General features: G+C 36.1%; 1 long non-coding RNA gene and 2 pseudogenes across 2 annotated transcripts; 2 read left to right on the forward strand and 1 right to left on the reverse strand.

Moving 5' to 3' along the window:
• The first annotated feature begins 2,781 nt into the window (after positions 1-2,781).
• On the forward strand, positions 2,782-5,730 carry LOC148933643 (uncharacterized). Its single transcript, XR_016134721.1, has 3 exons — positions 2,782-2,964; positions 3,077-3,180; positions 5,104-5,730. It is a non-coding gene; the product is annotated as an uncharacterized LOC148933643 (long non-coding RNA).
• LOC148933644 (uncharacterized) lies at positions 3,574-5,091 on the forward strand (annotated as a pseudogene). The gene is made up of 2 exons (XR_016134661.1): positions 3,574-4,101; positions 4,189-5,091. The product of XR_016134661.1 is annotated as an uncharacterized LOC148933644 (transcript).
• Positions 5,731-8,100: 2,370 nt separating the features above from the next.
• Positions 8,101-8,739, reverse strand: LOC148933645 (uncharacterized; annotated as a pseudogene).
• Between the last annotated feature and the right edge of the window lie 10,724 nt (positions 8,740-19,463).

The following is a 19,463-nucleotide window of genomic DNA, read 5'->3' on the forward strand; positions in this document are numbered from 1 at the left end:
ATTACAAAAAATTGGAGTTTTAAAAAGCATATTTCTTAATTTTATCAAATACTATAAGTATAGTTTTTACACCGATAGTTTAATTAGGCTTGAATTTAATTAGTACATGTATTCTGACATTCTCACAATTTTATATTTTACACTTTATAAATATATGTAAATTTCATCACTACGCAGTGGGAAAATCACGTGTCAATAACCTCATTATCTTGGTTTGATTACACTTTAAATTGGATTTTTCTGACAGAAAAAATAAATATTAATTTTACAATTAATTTAAATTTAGTAAATCATTACAAATGTTCAAAATATATAATATTCCCTGCAGTTATAGAATACCAAGGTGCTATTTGGTATGATAGAATGGAATGTGATTCCTACTTCCATTCTATTTATTTGTTTGGTGTAATGGAATGAATGAGTGAATGGATGAAAATGCAAAGAAAATTGATATTTCATTCTTATCTCCATTCCATTCCAACCTCCATTCCATTCCACCCTCATTCCATTCCATCATACCAAGCATGACCTAAAAGACTTTGATACTAAGTAAATTATATTTTAAATTTTATTCATATCCTAATTTATAGAATTAGTAGATGGAAAAAAAATATTAGGAAGAATTGTTTTTCCTTTTAACGGATTAGGTTTTCCTTTTTGCTTATTTTTTATAGTTATTTTCCTTTAAGATTTATTTTCCATAAGTTTTGGATTTCTCTTTGCCTATAGAAAGGCTTAATTGTTGAACTAAAAGGACAGACTTTGATTATTAATTTTACATTGAGGGTGCGTTTGGAACACGAAATTGGAATTGGAATTCTATGGAATTGAATTGAGTGGTCTAATTCAATTCAAAATCCATTGTTTGGTAAAATGAGAATCGATATGAAATTGAATTGACATGTTTGATAAATATACACTCATTTCACACACTTCACACACCACACACATTTCACACACTACACACACAACACACATTTCACATATTTCACACACTGCACATACTACACATATTTCACACATTACACACATAGCACACACTACACACATTTCACACACTACACACATTTCACATGTTAAATTGTGTCGTATCTTCATGATTTCAGATTTTTTGCATTTTATGAATTGATGAATTGATGCTCTTCGTGATTAGTATGAAAATAGATGAATGTACACTACACATATTCAAATGTGTAGTGTTTGAAATATGTGAAATGTGTGAAGTGTGTGAAATGTATGTAGTGTATGAAATGTGTGAAATATGTGAAATGTTTGTAATGTGTGTAGTGTGTGAAATGTGTGAAATATGTGAAGTGTGTGTAGTGTGTGCAATGTGTGTATTGTGTGAAATGTGTGAAATATGTGAAGTGTGTGTAGTGTGTGAAATTTGTGTAGTGTGTGAAGCGTGTGTAGTGTGTGAAATGTGTAAATGTGTGTGGTGCGGGAAATGTGTGAAATTTGTGTAGCGTGTGTAGTGTGTGTTGTGTGTGTAGTGTGTATGTGAAATGTTTGTAATGTGTGAAGTGTGTGAAATGTGTGTAGTGGATAGTAAAACTATCTAATTTTATGATTTTTGAATCCAATTTTTTTCTTTTGATATGGAATTCAAATCATGGAATTGAAAATTTTGGAATTATAATTCAATTCCAATTCTATTCATGTTTGTGATACCAAACAATGGAATTGGAATTGGAGGTTCCGATTCCAATTCCATAGCTCCAATTCCATGTTCCCAAACACACCCTGAATTTTATACTCTAAAGTTCTCAATTTATTGAGTTTTTGATCTATTAGTCATTCTCATACGCTTCTGCGTCATTCGGTATCGGAGCAAGTGGCTTGTAACGGAACAAGCAATATTTAAAATTGAGTGATTTTATGGAGAGATGTTATGTAGCTAATGGGCCGTACCTGTGGCAATGTGGGCTTTGTGAAAGCCTGACCTACAATCTATAAAAAGATTTGAGAGGCCCTATTTACCCCTATAAATGCAGATGAGAAGGTAGTAATATTATGGTTCTATTTTGAAATGTCCAAAAAAAAAATCTCATTTTGCTACCTATAATTAAAAATATAATTTTTGGGCTTAAAAGTGTTTTGTTACCTTACCTTACCTGGATTGGTGTTTGTTCAAAATTTAAAAGCTTTATGCTTGTGAACGATGGGCAAAATTATTTTTTCTCAAATAGTTGAGGTAGACACTCACAAAAGTCTTGTTTGTTTGTTCTATATTTGATCTGGCCGCTGGTGTATATTGTGTAAATATTGAATTTTGTAAAGTGTAAGTAAAGCCTAGTTGAAAATTAACTACTACTACTCCATACTACTTAAAGCAGAGCCCAGTTGAAAGTTAGTTCACACTTCAAAGATTAAATTTCTCTCTTTCAATGGTGAACCCAACTAGGCAATTGCCATGCTCTTGAAGACCGACCGAATTGGACATCAGCGTCCTATGGAGCCTTTAACCGGCCCTTTCCATACTAGTCCCATAGCCAAAAGCTGAGGGTGAAAATGAAGTTGACAAGAAAGAATAGATGACAAAGTATAAATAGGACAAATTAATTAGCCCGTTCAAACAGGAGAAAGATTACACCTAAGAGCGCGTTTGGTTGTTAGGTTTCGGTAGGTTTCGGTCAGATTATAATTTTTAACTGCAATATACATAGTGTTTGGTTAATATATGTTTCTCTTCATTGGGCCGTGTTTAAAGTGCTAGGCCCACACTATTCATTCAATAATCACCGTGTTGGAATCGCGATTTTTTGGTGGGTTTATAACCTGACATTGATCTGCGTGCCGGATTAACACCCACTTTTCCCCAATTGCCCATTCTCATTACTGCAATTCGAATTTGGTGAAGTAGCTCAAGGTGCGAAACCTCTTGCACAGACGGGAAGAAAGTGCTTGTCTTCATCAACCGGCGACGGAAGTTTCTGCTCAAGGGCTCGATTGGGGAAGCGCAAGGTTATTTCGTTCTCTAACATCGGTTTTCTGCAGATTTGACTCCGTTTTTGTTGGATCTTACCCCAATTGCATAACCTCATGATTTTATTTCAAATTTGCCGACGCAACACAGAGTTAAAGCTGCCTCTGAAGGATCTCGCTTAGCAGAAGATATTGGTTGTCCTCAAAACTCGTCGCGGAATTTCATTCGAAGAGAATCGATTTAGATTGCTGAGGGTAAAATTTTATCCTCTTTGCAACCATATTATGCAAATCTGCAGACATTTCAGTTTGATTTTTATGAGCAATCGTTTGGATCTAGTTTTTAAAAATTATCAATTGCTTATGTATGTCTTCTTTTAATCCCTTTTTACTTTGCGAATATTACTTTTGAGGTCTGTTGATGAGCTTTTCAAGTAGTCTATGTGCTTTCTCTGTAGAAATGTGTCGTATACTCCATGGGCTTTTCGGCAAAGTTTGTTGTAATGGGTAGACAATTGTGATTATCGCTGCTCAGATCTACTTTACGTTTGGTGTGCCGATAACTTGTGTGGTTATTCCGATGTCGTATTCTGAAACTTTTGTTGGTGCAGTAGTCTGATCCTGCTGCTAGTATTACCATCTGTGGTAATGGCTCGTCCATTTCGTTTTTCCAAAGTCGTGCACCTAATGGTAGAAGAGATAATGCAACTCTTACATATGCATACCCTTATCCTGTTGCACGTATATCTGAAAAGAATTGCACGTTGCGGCCGGCGTAATACACTGAATCTAATTAGGTATTCACATAAAGATAGGATGCCCCAACAAGTAAGACATATGAATAGACTCACAAAAATTAGTGACATAGATTGTTTCGTGAACTTACGTATGGATAAGAATGCATTTGGTCGTTTATGTATCTTGTTAAGAGACGTTGGTGGGATGCGAGATGGAAGATATGTATAACTAGAGGAACAAGTAGCTATTTTTCTAAGTATCCTAGCCCACCACAAGAAAATTCGTCCTTCTGGTTTTGATTTTAAGCGGTCCGGGGAGACAATATCGCATTACGTCCATCTTGTGCTGAAGGCAGTTCTTAGACTTCATACCATTCTCCTGCCACAACCTGATCCTGTAACGAACACTTGTGTTGATAATCGGTGGAAACATTTTAAGGTAATGAACATTTAGTCTCAATACAATAACATTTTAAGGGAATGAACTGTGTGTTGAATTTTTATAAATATACATGATCCGTCGTAGGGCTGTATTGGCGCTTTGGATGGGACATACATAAATGTCCTTGTCAGTAACACGGATAAGCCACGCTATCGAAGTCGGAAGGGCCAAATATCAACAAACACTCTTGCAGTCTGCGATCGAAACATGAGATTCTTGTATTTTCTACCAGGGTGGGAGGGTTCTGCCGGCGATTCTCGAGTGCTAAGGGATGCCGTCAGTAGAGAAAGGGGATTAGGGGTGCCAAGAGGTTTAAACATACCATTGTCTTTGACACTTTTTGTTTTTTTCAAAATTGATTCTTCTTTGTTTATAAGTACATCACCATCTTGACCGATTGTGGTATTCTTAGGAAATTATTTTCTATGCGATAATGGATACGCAAATTGTGAAGGATTTCTGACGCCGTTCAGAAATGTTCGTTACCATCTGAAGGAATGGAGCATCGGTAACCAAAGACCCCAAAATGCTCGTGAATTGTTTAACTTAAGGCATAGTAAAGCTCGTAACATTATCGAGCGAGTTTTTTCAGTTCTTAAAATGAGATGGGGCATTCTGCGAAGTGCTAGTTTCTATCCGATCAAGATCCAAATCCGGATGATAATGGCTTGCTTCTTACTCCACAATTTTATTCGTGGTGAGATGACCAACAACCCAATAGACAGATTGACGTGGTAGATGATGCTGATGGTGATGCTGATGCTGATGCTGATGCTGATGCTGATGTTGAAATTGAATATGTTGATCAAATAGAGACATCAACTGCTTGGACTCAAATGAGAGAAGATTAGGCTAACTCAATGTGGAACAATATATGTATTATCATGTAGTTCATATATAAAATCTGCTATAATTTCTGCTTTCTTTTATATCTATATTGTGCTAATTAATGCAGGTTTAACACAGTCTGATCTTTTATCCGTTGTTTGTGATTTACAGCCTCCTAATGTCGACGACAACAACCGACATTGACATGATACCCGCGTGTGTTTGTGTTCAAGGCAAGATGAAGTTGTTATGTGCTGGGAAAGATGCCAAACACTGCGGTAGGTGGTTTTACAAGTGTCCGACTGATGGAAACCACTCGGGGTCTTTCTATTGGTGTGACGATTATCATAGTAGGAATGGTGATGCACGCAACCCGACTACGTCTTGACCCAAACATGGCGCCCTACAAAAACAGTGCACAATATCGATGAGGAGAAAAATGAAAGGAGAGCTAGTAGGGGACACGGTAGTGGAGTTTGTGGCCAATGTGAAGCTGAAATTAAAATGAGCTTTGTGTTGGTTGTCATAGGTTTGGTATTGTTGCTGTTGGAGGTTGTTTTAGGGAAAGTATTCTAGTTTGCAACTGGACTTATTTTGCCTCGTTTGAATTGTAGGATGCCTACATTGCATAAACTTATTGACGGTGGTTTTTGTATTTAACCTATTTAACTATTTTGTAAACCATATTTTATGTTTTGTGGTGCTGTTTACGCTTTTCTTGCCAGGGTCGGGGATGGAGACAATTAGAAAAGAAAAGAATTATGTATCTCATTTTCTTAATTTATATGATTTTGTGTAGATATGTGTTATTTTGATAAAGTAGCCGTTTCAAACAAATATGTTGGCTCTTAAAATAATAATTTTGTTTGTATAGTAGCAATAGTAATAATATTTTATGTTGCTGAAATTGCTTCTAATAAATCTTGTGCTGTTTTTCAGTATAATTACTGATATTTTAAAAAATAGAGAATGATGTTGAATTTTTAATTTTAAGTGCATCAAATAATAATAGTAATATAACGTTGATTGAATGATTAAAGAATCACTTTGAGTGGAAAAATTTGTAAGCAAAATAGAAAAAAAAATAATGAGTCTATCTTTGATGGTTTCGTGACACGGAGATGCATTGAACATAATTATCTTTTGGTATTTCACAAAAATTATTAAGATGCACTCCATTTTGTATATTTTAATACTAATATTTTTTTATATTTTTTACTTTTAGAATATTTCATCAGACTTTTTACAGCATATAGCTCTGTTTATGTAGTGTTCCATTGAATGTGAACTCCTTTTGGATCAATATTTTTTGCTAGCATTGGAGAGGTTTGAGGTTATTATGTTTACATGGCTATTGAAGAAAGTGGATTGGACATGAACCAACCCATCACAGACGACATTACTCCTTAGCTAGGGGTCTGCTAGTGAAAAAATTAAATTAGTGCATCCCTTCTATATCACACCATCAATAGGGGTCTGCTAGTGAAAAAACTAAATTAGTGCATCCCTTCTATATCACACCATCAATGAACATCAATTAATTCATGAAACTGCCCTCTGCATTCGGCGCCTCTCAATTTAATTGGGTGGTTACATGTCAAAAATCTTAAATACTTGTACTTGTGTATCTTCATCAAGCAGCGTTTTATATATATGGCCACCATGTATACTCCATACTATTCACAAAACAGAACTTGCTTTCAACTCCTCTTCTTCGAAACAAAATGTCAGACAACTTACCCAAGCAAAGCACATTCCTCTACGCATCAATCTGGACGATGATAAGGTTGAAACTTGCTGCAGGTTGCGAGGGCTCTGTTTTCCCAGCCACTTCATCGCCGAGGCCAAGATTGCGATTGAAAAGCAGCTTGGTCTTGTATTTGAGTGGTATGATCTTGTGGATCGTTTGCATTTTCTGGAGAAGCGGTATAACACTTTTAATGAGATCGTAGCGTTGGAGGGGACTTACTGGAACGCGGCGACCAACATCGTAATTGTGTCTGCCCCCAATTGGCCTCAAGTTCTTGAGGTAAGTATATCACTACATATTTCGACGTGAGTTTTAAGGTTTTTTGATCTCATGTATACTTTGGTTTTGTTGAAGCGAAACCCACTTCTCGGAGCTTATTACCGACGTGGCGATCCCGCATACAATCAGCTCGACGAGCTGTTCTGACTGAAAGTCGTCAAAGAGGAGCAAGATAACACGGTGATCGTGCTGAGTGACTCTCAAACTCAAGAACCGGTGCGCGCTGGCAAAGGAATGAAGCCCCCCCGGATGTTGAATATGGGGAAGTGAATAGCAACCAGCCCTTGTCATTTGCCCGACGCAAACTGATGTTCGGGGAAACAACTCTCTTGACCGGGAGTTGACCAACAAAAGGGAAGGAGAGGTGGAAAGGAAGGTCGAGGAAGAAAGTTCTCGTGTTTTGCCTCGGCCGTTGCCACCAAACAGTCCCACGTTGGCCTACTCATGTGCATCGAACAGTCCAAGGATGTATTGGAGGGTGCTAGGGAAGCCCCACTTTTAAATGGGATAACAAGAGCATGGCCTCGTTTGGAAAGACACCTCTATATGTAGCCATGTGTCTTCATTATCGGAGCTTAAGCTAGTTTATTTTGCCTCTATTTTTAGCTAATCTTGATGTCCAAGGTTCTTGCATATGAAGAACGATTTTCATTGTATCACAAGGTTGTTTTTTGCGGCTATTATAATGAATAAATTTAAGCTATTATGCATTATCATATTTAAATGGAGTTGCATTGCAGTATCTGATTGGTGTATATAGCTAATGGGGAAATAAGAAGTATATGGACTGGTTAACTCATGAATCATTGCATCATTCCCATTCAAGCTGTTGTTCGATATTGCAATAAAGGAGCTGTAAAGCATATCATTCACAAAAATTAAAAGGAGACCAAATAAGATGCAAGGTACTGAAGTTAGATAGACATAATTAAGCATCGACCTTAATTAGTTTTTAGAGGTCTTAGCGTCGACCTTAATTACATAACCAAAACAACATCCTAAAACATGCACACAAAAACCACAATTACGGTTTGGTCTACAGATGTGTCTTCATACTACACCACCGGTTAATAAAGGCCGAAATTGTGCAAAAGACCATAATATTCATAAGACAAAAAAAGGCGGCGATGCAAAGGCAGCTAGATGCAACCCTCTTTCTCCAGGACACGCTTCGCATATACGGCCTTCGAAGTATCTGGAAGTCCTATGAAGATCTCTAGCCGGGAGTTCTCCTTACCAATGATGTCGCACAGATCATACCTTTCATTCTCGGTCAGCTCTGGTATGTTGCCCAAATGATGAAAGATCTCCGCCCTTTTTTTACCCAAATCCATCTCGTACCCAATGCGTAATTACAAAGTCTCCAAACGAGCGTTGGTCTCATCGTGCAGCTTTCCGAGTAGCTCAACTATGTCGTTATCATTCTCCCGGACTTTGCGTTTGTGCTTGTTTTTTGGAGGAGGGTGGCCGCTTGCAGTACCATTCGCCCCACCGCTTGTAGTAGCGTTCACCCTAGCGCTTGGAGTAGCGTTCGCCCTGCTCTGCGTGCTGCTGTCTTCAACACCATTATTTGCAAACATGGACTGCATCTGCTCATCTTCACCCAGAAAATCATCGAAGCTAGGATGATAGTCACTGCTCTCGCCTATCTCAGTAACAGGCGCATCTGGCGAACTATCCGCCGCATCAGCAACCCATTCTGCCTGTCCACCAGTTGCCCTGTCCTTGCCGAAGATAACCTTCCAGTCCTCCCAATAAGGCCATGACCCCGTGCGCATGCCGCGAGCACCGCTGTGTTGCTGCGTGAGAAGATACAAGTATGTTCAAGCTAAGAAAAATATGTTGAAGAGAGACTATAGTGCCAACTATTCAACGACTAGTTAAACATAACAAACCTTAACGATTTGATCCCACTAGTCATCTTCGCAATCGATCTTAAAATCTCCATGCACATTGAAACCGACACCACTACGGTCAAGAATTTTGGCCAGTAAGTTGTAGCTTTTCTTGACCGCCGTTATCTTAGACTGAATATGCGGATTGGCTTTCAAGTCAGTTCTAGGAAACTCCTTTCACAGCCATGCTTCAATCTTGCCCAAGTAGCCTCCTCGGAACCCATTATCTGATTTCATCCCACGGGCCACCAAATCCTTCATGGCAGCCACAAGGACAGCCTCTTCATGGTCAGTCCAAGAACGACGTGGAATAACAGCTCTGCGATCGTTCGCCCTTCGGTATTGGCTTCTCTCTGGGACAAATTGAGGAATGTAGGGCATCAAGTAAAAGAAATGTGTAAGTATGCATACGAAACCAGACTAAGGACATGATTTTGTTCATGAAATCCCAAACCTTGTGTGTTCTGGCTACCATTTCCGGAGGGTACAAATCTTCGATAATCGGACATAGCTTCGAAGAATAAACGAGCAAGAGTCACATTCAAACTAACTCAGTAAGCATAGTTAAACAAATACAACATACCAACACATTTGCGGTAGCGCTAGCCAAACAAACTACACAAAACATCAATTGCAAGAAATTTAGCCGATAATGTAAACCTTCAAACCAATATTTTACATTGAAATTACAGTGTCATAGGCTCAACATACATCACAACCACTATGTTGTTCTCGTCAAGAAAAAAATAGGGAACAGAGTATGGAAAACCGAGAATCACAACCTAAAATCAAGTGTAAATCAGGGAATGAGCGAACCACTTTCTTATCCTCTAACCTGGATGGGATTTAGATCTTCTCTCTTGGAGGAATTTTGCAATCGCTGCTGATGGGGGTGAGACTTCTCCGAAAAAAAGGCGCGCAAATGTCTAAATTCTGAGAGGGAGATTCACGATTTTATGAATATGCAAATCTGAAATTCGACTGCAACCCTAGGGGCAAAAGAGGCAGCACAACATTACAATCCTTATGACTATGGTCAACCAAACAATAGGTTTGGCCTTGTGTTTAATTTGGCATTTATTCAACCAAACATCCAAATAGTAATTAGTCACGACATGCACAGATTATACATTTGAACTAAGTGTTGTACTATTATTTTATTTATATTTGTCTGGGCAAGTTTAAATAATATGGCCTATGGAAAAGATATACTGATATAGATCCTCAATCTAATTCATGGCATATAATTTGTGGATGCATATTTAGCTCGTAGCTATTACACAACGAGTGGTGAGATCATGATCTGTTGGGGAGATTCAATATATAGAACAGAAAACGGATATCTGAAAGTCGTGATAAACACTTTCAGATCAAATCAATTTGGCGGTTCTACCAAACTATTCGATCGGATAAAATTTAGAAGATTGTTTGAACTTTTTCGAATGCTAATTGTTGAAGATGATCAGAACCATAAGTAACGATCAGATCGGTTTATAAACATGAACAGACGCGTCTGTTCATTTTCTAACCGAAACTAACAGAATTTCGTCAGAAATAAAAAATTTCCAAGCTGAATTTCTTAAACAGCTCGACCCCAGGCAGGGGCTGCCGCCCCTTGGACCCGGCTATCAGGGGGCACTGCCCCCGGACCCCCGTTCATTTGTTCAGGGGCTTCGCCCCTAACATCATAACGAATTCAAATAAGTGTGCACTCCGCAGCCTCCATACTTATATGATGTATCGTTATAACAATACCGATAGATCAAGTTAATCCAATTACACTAAAATATCCAACAATCCTTCCCTATTTTAGTGCAATCCTTGATTAACTAAAACAAGTCATCTCAAACATTCAAGCTTTTGCATAAATAAAATATTGTAACGATTGAATTCCACCTTAGTACATTACACATTCCATACATTCGAATACCCCGGGCAGTGGCAGAGCCAAAATTTTTACGGTGGGGGGCCCAAACGACCATTGAAATTTGTGTTCAGTGCTAATGAGACACGGAAACAGCTCGTACATAAGCAATATCAAAAGCCACAAGTGAAAAATAGATGATGAATTTGTTAGAATATACTCCCTCCGTTCTATAGTAATGGAGGCAATTCTTTACGCACAGAGATTAAGAAAAATTGTGTTAGGTGAGTTAAGTAAAGAGAGAATAAAGTGAAAAATGAAAAAAGTAGAGAGATTAAGAGAGAAAAAAGTACTCCCTCCGTTCCCTCATAGTTGAGGCAGAACTTTTCGGCACGGAGTTTAAGAAATGAATGTTGAGTGTGTTAAATAAATAGATAAAAAGGTAAGAAAGAGAAAAAAGGTAGAGAGAATAAAGTAATAAGTGAATAAAGTAGAGAGAGTAAAGTAAGAGAGAGTAACGTAGGAGAGGGGAAAAAGTTACTATATATGAAAATGACTCAACTATGAGGGAACTTTCTGAAATGGAAAAATGACTCAACTATGAAGGAACGGAGGGAGTAAGAGACACTAAAAGTAGGTGTGGAAAAATGTGTTGACTTTTACTAAAAAAAGAAATGGTAAAATGACTCTATTACTATGGGACGGATGGAGTACTATAACACCAATTTTATTATTAATAATATATTTACATATTTATTAGACCAGAGTTATTATTCCAAATTTTTTATAGAAAAATAAAATAAAATTGATGTTATTAATAATATCATGTAACATTTAAAATATTTAGAGTCAAAGAATCAGTTTGTACTCTTAAATTATAAAGACCATTTTCTTCAATTACAATATAAAATGATTTATATAAAATTACGAGCGAAAAAAAAGTAATAATAGTTTCTAATGTAAGAAAATCTAATATATAAATAAATATGAGAACATAAAAAAATATTACTAAATCAAGAAAGAAGAAAAAAAAGCAAATGAACAACAAGCATAGAACCTTACTAATATATAAAGCTAAAGATTCAAAAATGTAACGAGCATATTATTAAATATGAAAACTGCTCTAGGAGAGTTTTGAACCTTGGAACTCGCAAATAAATGACCAACACTGACACCAACTGCGCTAATTTGTTGATATGGTAAACATTGCATACGCATAAATATATAGTAATTAGGAAAATGGCTGAGGGGCCCAAGGGCCCCCCTGGACCCACCGTGGCTCCGCCCCTGACCCCGGGGGTCACTAAGGATTGAACCTTGGGAAGTCATATTGAATACACGAAGATAATGTACATAAAAGTTTACATACGCATATGTTCTATCTTGACACTATATTTTACTAGCCCATGTCCTTATCCTTCATAAACATATCGAAACCAAGTCCCAGCTTCTTGAAGCGGCTAAACTTCATGTTTATATAGGTAGCTCCTTTATTCTTGCACCTACATTTGCAATTTTTCAAAAGAACTATATAGAATATATACATTCAACCTCCTAAACTTGTAGGTCCGAACACATACCTTGGGACGATTTTCAAATGTGTTCCAATCTCCAAATATTAAGTCTTCCACATTGAATTCTGCATCTAGTGTCATACTAAATGGGAATTGGTTATCTTAATATCAGAGATTTGTAGTGGACTTTAATCCCATCCCTTTAGCCGATTTGTACACAAGATCTCTACTCAACCCTTTGGTTAAATGATCAGCTAAGTTGTCGTAAGTTCTCACAAACTCCACAGATATCACACCATCCATAATAAGTTCACGAATCATGCTATGTCTAACACCTAAGTGTCTTGACTTTCCATTATACACTTGACTATATGCCTTAGCCAAGGTAGCTGCACTATTACATCTGATAGATATAGGTGATATCGGTTTAGGCCACAATGAAATTTCATATATTAGATTTCTTAGCCATCCAGCCTCTTTACCAGCTGCTGCTAATGCCACAAACTCTGATTCCATTGTTGAATACGTGATACAAGTTTGTTTCTTTGATGCCCAACATATAGCACCACCTCCAAGACGAAACACCCAACCACTTGTGGAAGAATGATCTTCCATATTGGTGATCCAACTTGCATCCGAAAAACCTTCAAGAATAGAAGGAAATCCAGAATAAGACAACCTATAATCCATTGTTCCTTTTAAGTACTTAAATACTCGATTCATGGCTTGCCAATGGATTAAACTTGGATTATGAGTATATCGACTCAACTTTCCAACTGCAAAGGCTATATCGGGTCTAGTACTAATCATAGTATACATTAGTGATCCAATAGCCTTTGAATATTCAAGCTGATTCACAACAACTCCTTTATTAGGCACGAGTTTTGCACTAGGATTAAAAGGAGTCTTAACTGGAGAACAATCTTTGAAGTTAAATTTTTCCAACATCTTCTCAATATAATGTGATTGAGAAATGGAAATTCCTTATTCTCCATGTGTGATCTTAATTCCAAGAATCACATCAGCCTTCCCCATGTCTTTCATCTCAAACTTAGATGACAAAAATGCCTTTGTTTTATCAACTTGATCTTGGTCAGTACCAAAGATCAACATGTCATCCACATATAAGCAAATGATAACTCCTTTACCGGTAGCATCAAATTTGCTATATACACACTTGTCTGCTTGGTTTAATACAAAACCATTAGACAACACCACGTCATCAAACTTCTGATGCCATTGTTTAGGGGCTTGCTTTAGTCCATAAAGAGATTTTACCAATTTACAAACCTTATGTTCATTACCAGGCATGACAAAGCCTTCTGGTTGTTTGATATAAATCTCTTCATTTAATTCACCATTCAAGAAGACAGTCTTAACATCCATTTGGTGAATTACAAGATTATGTATAGCAGCAAGTGCTAACAATAATCTAATTGTGGAAATCCTAGCAACAGGAGCATAGGTATCAAAGTAGTCAATGCCTTCCTTTTGTCTAAAGCCTTGGATAACCAATCTGACTTTATATTTGTCTATGCTTCCATCCACCTTCATCTTCGTTTTGAAGATCCATTTGCTATTTAAAGCTTCACAACCAGGTGGTAAATCAGTCAGTATCCAAGTACCATTTTAAATTATAGAATCCATCTCCTCTTAGATTGCCTCTTTCCAAAATGCAGAATCCCTTGAAGCCATAGCTTCTTTGTAGGTCCTTGGATCATCACCAATAGTAAAGCAATATTGATATTGAAAATTAATCTCATTTCTTGATCCTTCAAGTAAGTACAATTGAAAATCATTTCCAAAAGACTTAGCTTTTCTTGCTCTACCACTTCTCCTAACATTAGGAGGTGTATCAATCACTTTTGCAGTTATACCAGAGTTACTAGACCTTACAGTCATGTCTCCAGGTTTAGGTATAGACGTGAATCTATCCTCATGACCAAAATCAGCATCCCTTGACTCAATAATAGAGTGCACAGATACATAGTCATTGGGTTCTATTACATAGAACCTATAACAAACAGAATTTTCAGAATAGCCAAGAAACACACAATCTATACCTCTTTGACCTATGGTTTTCATTTTAGGGTCAGTCAGTCTTAGCACTGCTCGACAACCCCAAACTCTGAGATAACTCAGTTTTGGTGGTTTCTTATGCCAAAGTTCATAAGGAGTTATCTTGTTCCTTTTATTAGGAACTCTATTCAACAAATAACAGGCTGTTAACATAGCCTCACCCCAAAATCCTTCACTTAGGCCAGAATAACACAACATTGAATTAATCATTTCTTTCAACGTTCTATTCTTTCTTTCCGCTACACCATTTTGTTGTGGTGTATATGGAGCAGTCGTTTGATGTATTATTCCAGTAGATTCAAAATATGTTGGATCATAATAATCACCTCCCCTATCAGTGCGAAGAGTTTTAATCTTCACACCATGATGAAGCTCTACACTTTCTTTAAAGATTTTAAATTTATCAAGAGCTTCATCTTTTGAATGACATAGATAGACATGACAAAATCTAGTAGCATCATCGATAAAAGTAACTACATACTTTTTATTACCAAGTGATGGAGTCGAATGAAAATCGCACAAATCACTATGTATAAGTTCTAATACCTTAGTTTCTTTATTGACATTCTTATTGAAAGGTCGTCTAGTTATCTTAGTTAACATGCAAGTTTTACACTTTTCACCATTCAACTCAAATGCTGGTATTAAACTCATTTTCGACATATCTTTCAATCTCTTGTAATGTACATGTCCAAGTCTAGCATGCCACAATTCTGATTTACTAACATGATTACTAGAACTAGTAGAAGTCATGCAAACAAAATTATTAACAAAAGAGACATCTAAATTCAACTTAAACATGCCACATAGATAACCAAAACCAATGAAATTACCATGCCTTGACAGAATGTATTTATCACTTTCTAACACTTGTTTATAGCCACAACTATTCAATACAATACCAGAAACTAAGTTTTTACGAATTCCAGGTACATAAACAACATTTTCTAACAATAAGGAATTTCCAGAGGTAAATACTAGGCTAACAGATCCTATTCCTTTGATTGGTTCAGTTGCAACATTGCCCATCTTCAAGGAAGATCCATCTTCAATTGGTTTAAAGTCCTTGAACCATTGACGATCCTTGCATACATGACATGTTGCACCCGAATCAATCCACCATGAGAGATCATCATCCTACACATAAAATGCTTCAGAGATTATTGATGCATAATTATTCTCAACCGAATGATCATTAGGTACAAAAAACGAACCTGATTGCTTTTCAGGATCCTTGGATCCATTTGGACCAGCCTCGTTTTTTCCCTTTTCCTCCACCCTTTCCAGACTTACAATCCTTCTTGAAGTGCCCGGATTTGCCACACTTCCAGCAAGTCAGTTTGGGCTTCTTATTCCCTTCCTTACTGTTATTCCCTTGAAACTTCCGTTTGCCTTGAAATTTACGTTTCTCTTTACCAGCCTTTGAGGATTCACCCTCTTCCACCATGTTCACAGAAGAACCAACCATGTTTTTAGCATTACCAACAGAGCTCTTTTCCACATCACGTATGGACTGTTCAATTTGGAAGTCATGTCCCAGTTCGACCAAATTCAACTCCTCCTTCTTATGTTTCAGATTATTTTTAAAATCCTTCCAAGAAGGTGGCAGTTTATTAATAATGCTAGAGACAGAAATGGATTCATCCATCTTCATATCATATTGGGAAAACTGTCCCAATATCCTCAACAACTCGTTGTATTGTTCCATGACAGGCCTCGAATCAACCATTTTATAGTTAATAAAATTACCAACAAGAAATTTCTTGCTAGAGGCATCCTCTGCCATATATTTGGCTTCGAGGGAATCCCACAATTCCTTAGCAGACTCAACATTTTGATACACATCAAACAGAGAATCAGACATACCGTTTAAGATGTGACCACGACATATGTAGTCATCGTTCTCCCACTTCATCCGCCTCCTCGTCTGTTCCAGAGTTTCGTTTTCAACAGCCTCGGGCATGGGAGTACTCAGAACATACACGACCTTGAGATTCGTCAGCATGAAATGCATCTTCTTCTGCCAGCGTCTGAAATCCTGGCCACCAAACTTATCCAACTTCGCGAAACCTTTCGTTCCTTTCTTCACCGTTTCCTTGTTCGACATTTTAAATTGATTTGATCTTTGTTGGGGAGATTCAATATATAGAACAGAAAACGGATATCTGAAAGTCGTGATAAACACTTTCAGATCAAATAAATTTGGCGGTTCTACCAAACTATTCGATCGGATAAAATTCAGAAGATTGTTTGAACTTTTTCGAATGCTAATTGTTGAAGATGATCAGAACCATAAGTAACGATCGGATCGGTTTATAAACATGAACAGGCGCGTCTGTTCATTTTCTAACCGAAAATAACAGAATTTTAAAGGTTTTCGAAATTGCAAATTGGTCCTTTTACTTTTCCGAAATTACATTTTCGGATGAATTTCTTAAACAGCAACTTCGTCGGAAATAAAAAATATGGGCAATGAGTATGGCATTAGAATTAAGACAAAATTGGTAAAGTAATAAGGAGAGGAGGAAAATGATAGTTAAAGTAGTGTCAGTGGATAGTGGGACCAACGTTATTAAATTGATATAATTTTTCAAAAATGGAATGCACATATTTTTGTGGTACGGATGAAAATGAAACATATTTTTATGAGACGGAGGGAGTATCATATTTCCGTAGTTCTTTTTATCATCTGTTTATACACATATAAAAAGGGAGTTCTGGAGATATTTACAAAACTGCCATTTTAAATTAAAAATTATAATTTAATTAAAATTGTCTTTTATTAATAAATTTAGGGGAGTTGATGAATAAAAAAATATTTTTACGGTCGATTATTAAAAATAAATGTCAGGTTTATGAAGGGTTTTTCCGTTTGAAAAACGCCATGAATTTCCAGCCCTTTCTCCTTCCCACACATTTTATTCCATTAATTTTCTAAACTTTTACGACTTCTTTCCTCCTATAAATTCTTATATAGCTGATGGTACTACTGGATATGGATAGCAAGGAGAATCCGGAAACCGATGAGTGGCGCATTTATGAGGATTGACGATCATTGATTGATCTGTGCGATCTCATCATCAGCCACACAACATAAAATTTGGTCTCGCTTAGATTCATATAATACATGTGGTGTTGTAATAAATTTGGTATCGCTAAGATTGATCTGGATAGCTGATAGCCCAGTAGCTCTTGAAAACAGGAAAGCACTGCCGCACAGCAAAACCAGTAGCAATATTCACAAATTCAGAGATGAAATATCAAATAAACAATAAAAAAACTGAACATCGGAAGAATTAGGTCAACACAATTGAATTCTAATCATTTATTGCAACCTAATTCTATGTTCCTCATCCCAATTCAATGTCTGCCAACAAACTATGTGTACCATAATTTACTTGTTCGGTAATGCTTTGCAGCCATAATATGGCCAGCCACACAGTCAGGGGCGGAGCCACGGTGGGTCTAGGGGGGCCCTTGGGCCCCTCAGCCATTTTCCTAATTACTATATATTTATGCGTATGCAATGTTTACCATGTCAACAAATTAGCGCAGTTGGTGTCAGTGTTGGTCATTTATTTGTGAGTTCCAAGGTTCAAAACTCTCCTAGAGCAGTTTTCATATTTAAAAATATGCTCGTTACATTTTTGAATCTTTAGCTTTATATATTAGTAAGGTTCTATGCTTGTTGTTCATTTGGTTTTTTTTCTTCTTTCTTGATTTAGTAATATTTTTTTATGTTCTCATATTTATTTATATATTAGATTTTCTTACATTAGAAACTATTATTACTTTTTTTTCGCTCGTAATTTTATATAAATCATTTTATATTGTAATTGAAGAAAATGGTCTTTATAATTTAAGAGTACAAACTGATCCTTTGACTCTAAATATTTTAAATGTTACATGATACTATTAATAAAATCAATTTTATTTATTTTTTTTTCTATAAAAAATTTGGAATAATAACTCTGGTCTAATAAATATGTAAATATATTATTAATAATAAAATTGGTGTTATAGTACTCCATCCGTCCCATAGTAATAGAGTCATTTTACCATTTCTTTTTTTAGTAAAAGTCAACACATTTTTCCACACCTACTTTTAGTGTCTCTTACTCCCTCCGTTCCTTCATAGTTGAGTCATTTTTCCATTTCAGAAAGTTCCCTCATAGTTGAGTCATTTTCATATATAGTAACTTTTTCCCCTCTCCTACGTTACTCTCTCTTACTTTATTCTCTCTACTTTATTCACTTATTACTTTATTCTCTCTACCTTTTTTCTCTTTCTTACCTTTTTATCTATTTATTAACACACTCAACATTCATTTCTTAAACTCCGTGCCGAAAAGTTCTGCCTCAACTATGAGGGAACGGAGGGAGTACTTTTTTCTCTCTTAATCTCTCTACTTTTTTCATTTTTCACTTTATTCTCTCTTTACTTAACTCACCTAACACAATTTTTCTTAATCTCCGTGCGTAAAGAATTGCCTCCATTACTATAGAACGGAGGGAGTATATTCTAACATATTCATCATCTATTTTTCACTTGTGGCTTTTTATATTGCTTATGTACGAGCTGTTTTCGTGTCTCATTAGCACTGAACACAAATTTCAATGGTCGTTTGGGCCCCCCACCGTAAAATTCTTGGCTCCGCCACTGCACACAGTGGCATTTTTGTAAATAATTATAATAGTTAATGTAATAAATTAATAGTAATAATTAATGCTAAGTTGATTTTACATAATAGCCCTTTTCCCACTATTTCGATAAATATTAGGAGAAGTAATATTTGACTTCAAATTTATATATATAACATTCTCTATATAATAATGACAAATATTTATTTCCAAGAAAATTAATGATAAATCTTTAAATTATGTACAATCTTCAATACATTAAACAAATATATATGGATATATTAGAAATAAATCATACCATATCTTAGTAAAAGATATCAATATATTATATAAAAATTATGCTAATAAGTATGTACGCTTGCATATGGTTGATATATTTTACGATCACGTTAAATAAGATTAACTAATCTTGTACACAATGTTCATGCTAGCTATTCTAATTTGTTAGCCATTTTTCCTGAATATGCATTTATATATATAATTGTATTGCATATCATAAAATTACTTAA

This window comes from Salvia hispanica, chromosome 1, assembly GCF_029641045.1.
Source record: "Salvia hispanica isolate PSC_SH4W2 chromosome 1, Shi_PSC_v1, whole genome shotgun sequence".
In the NCBI taxonomy this organism is placed as follows: Eukaryota; Viridiplantae; Streptophyta; class Magnoliopsida; order Lamiales; family Lamiaceae; genus Salvia; species Salvia hispanica.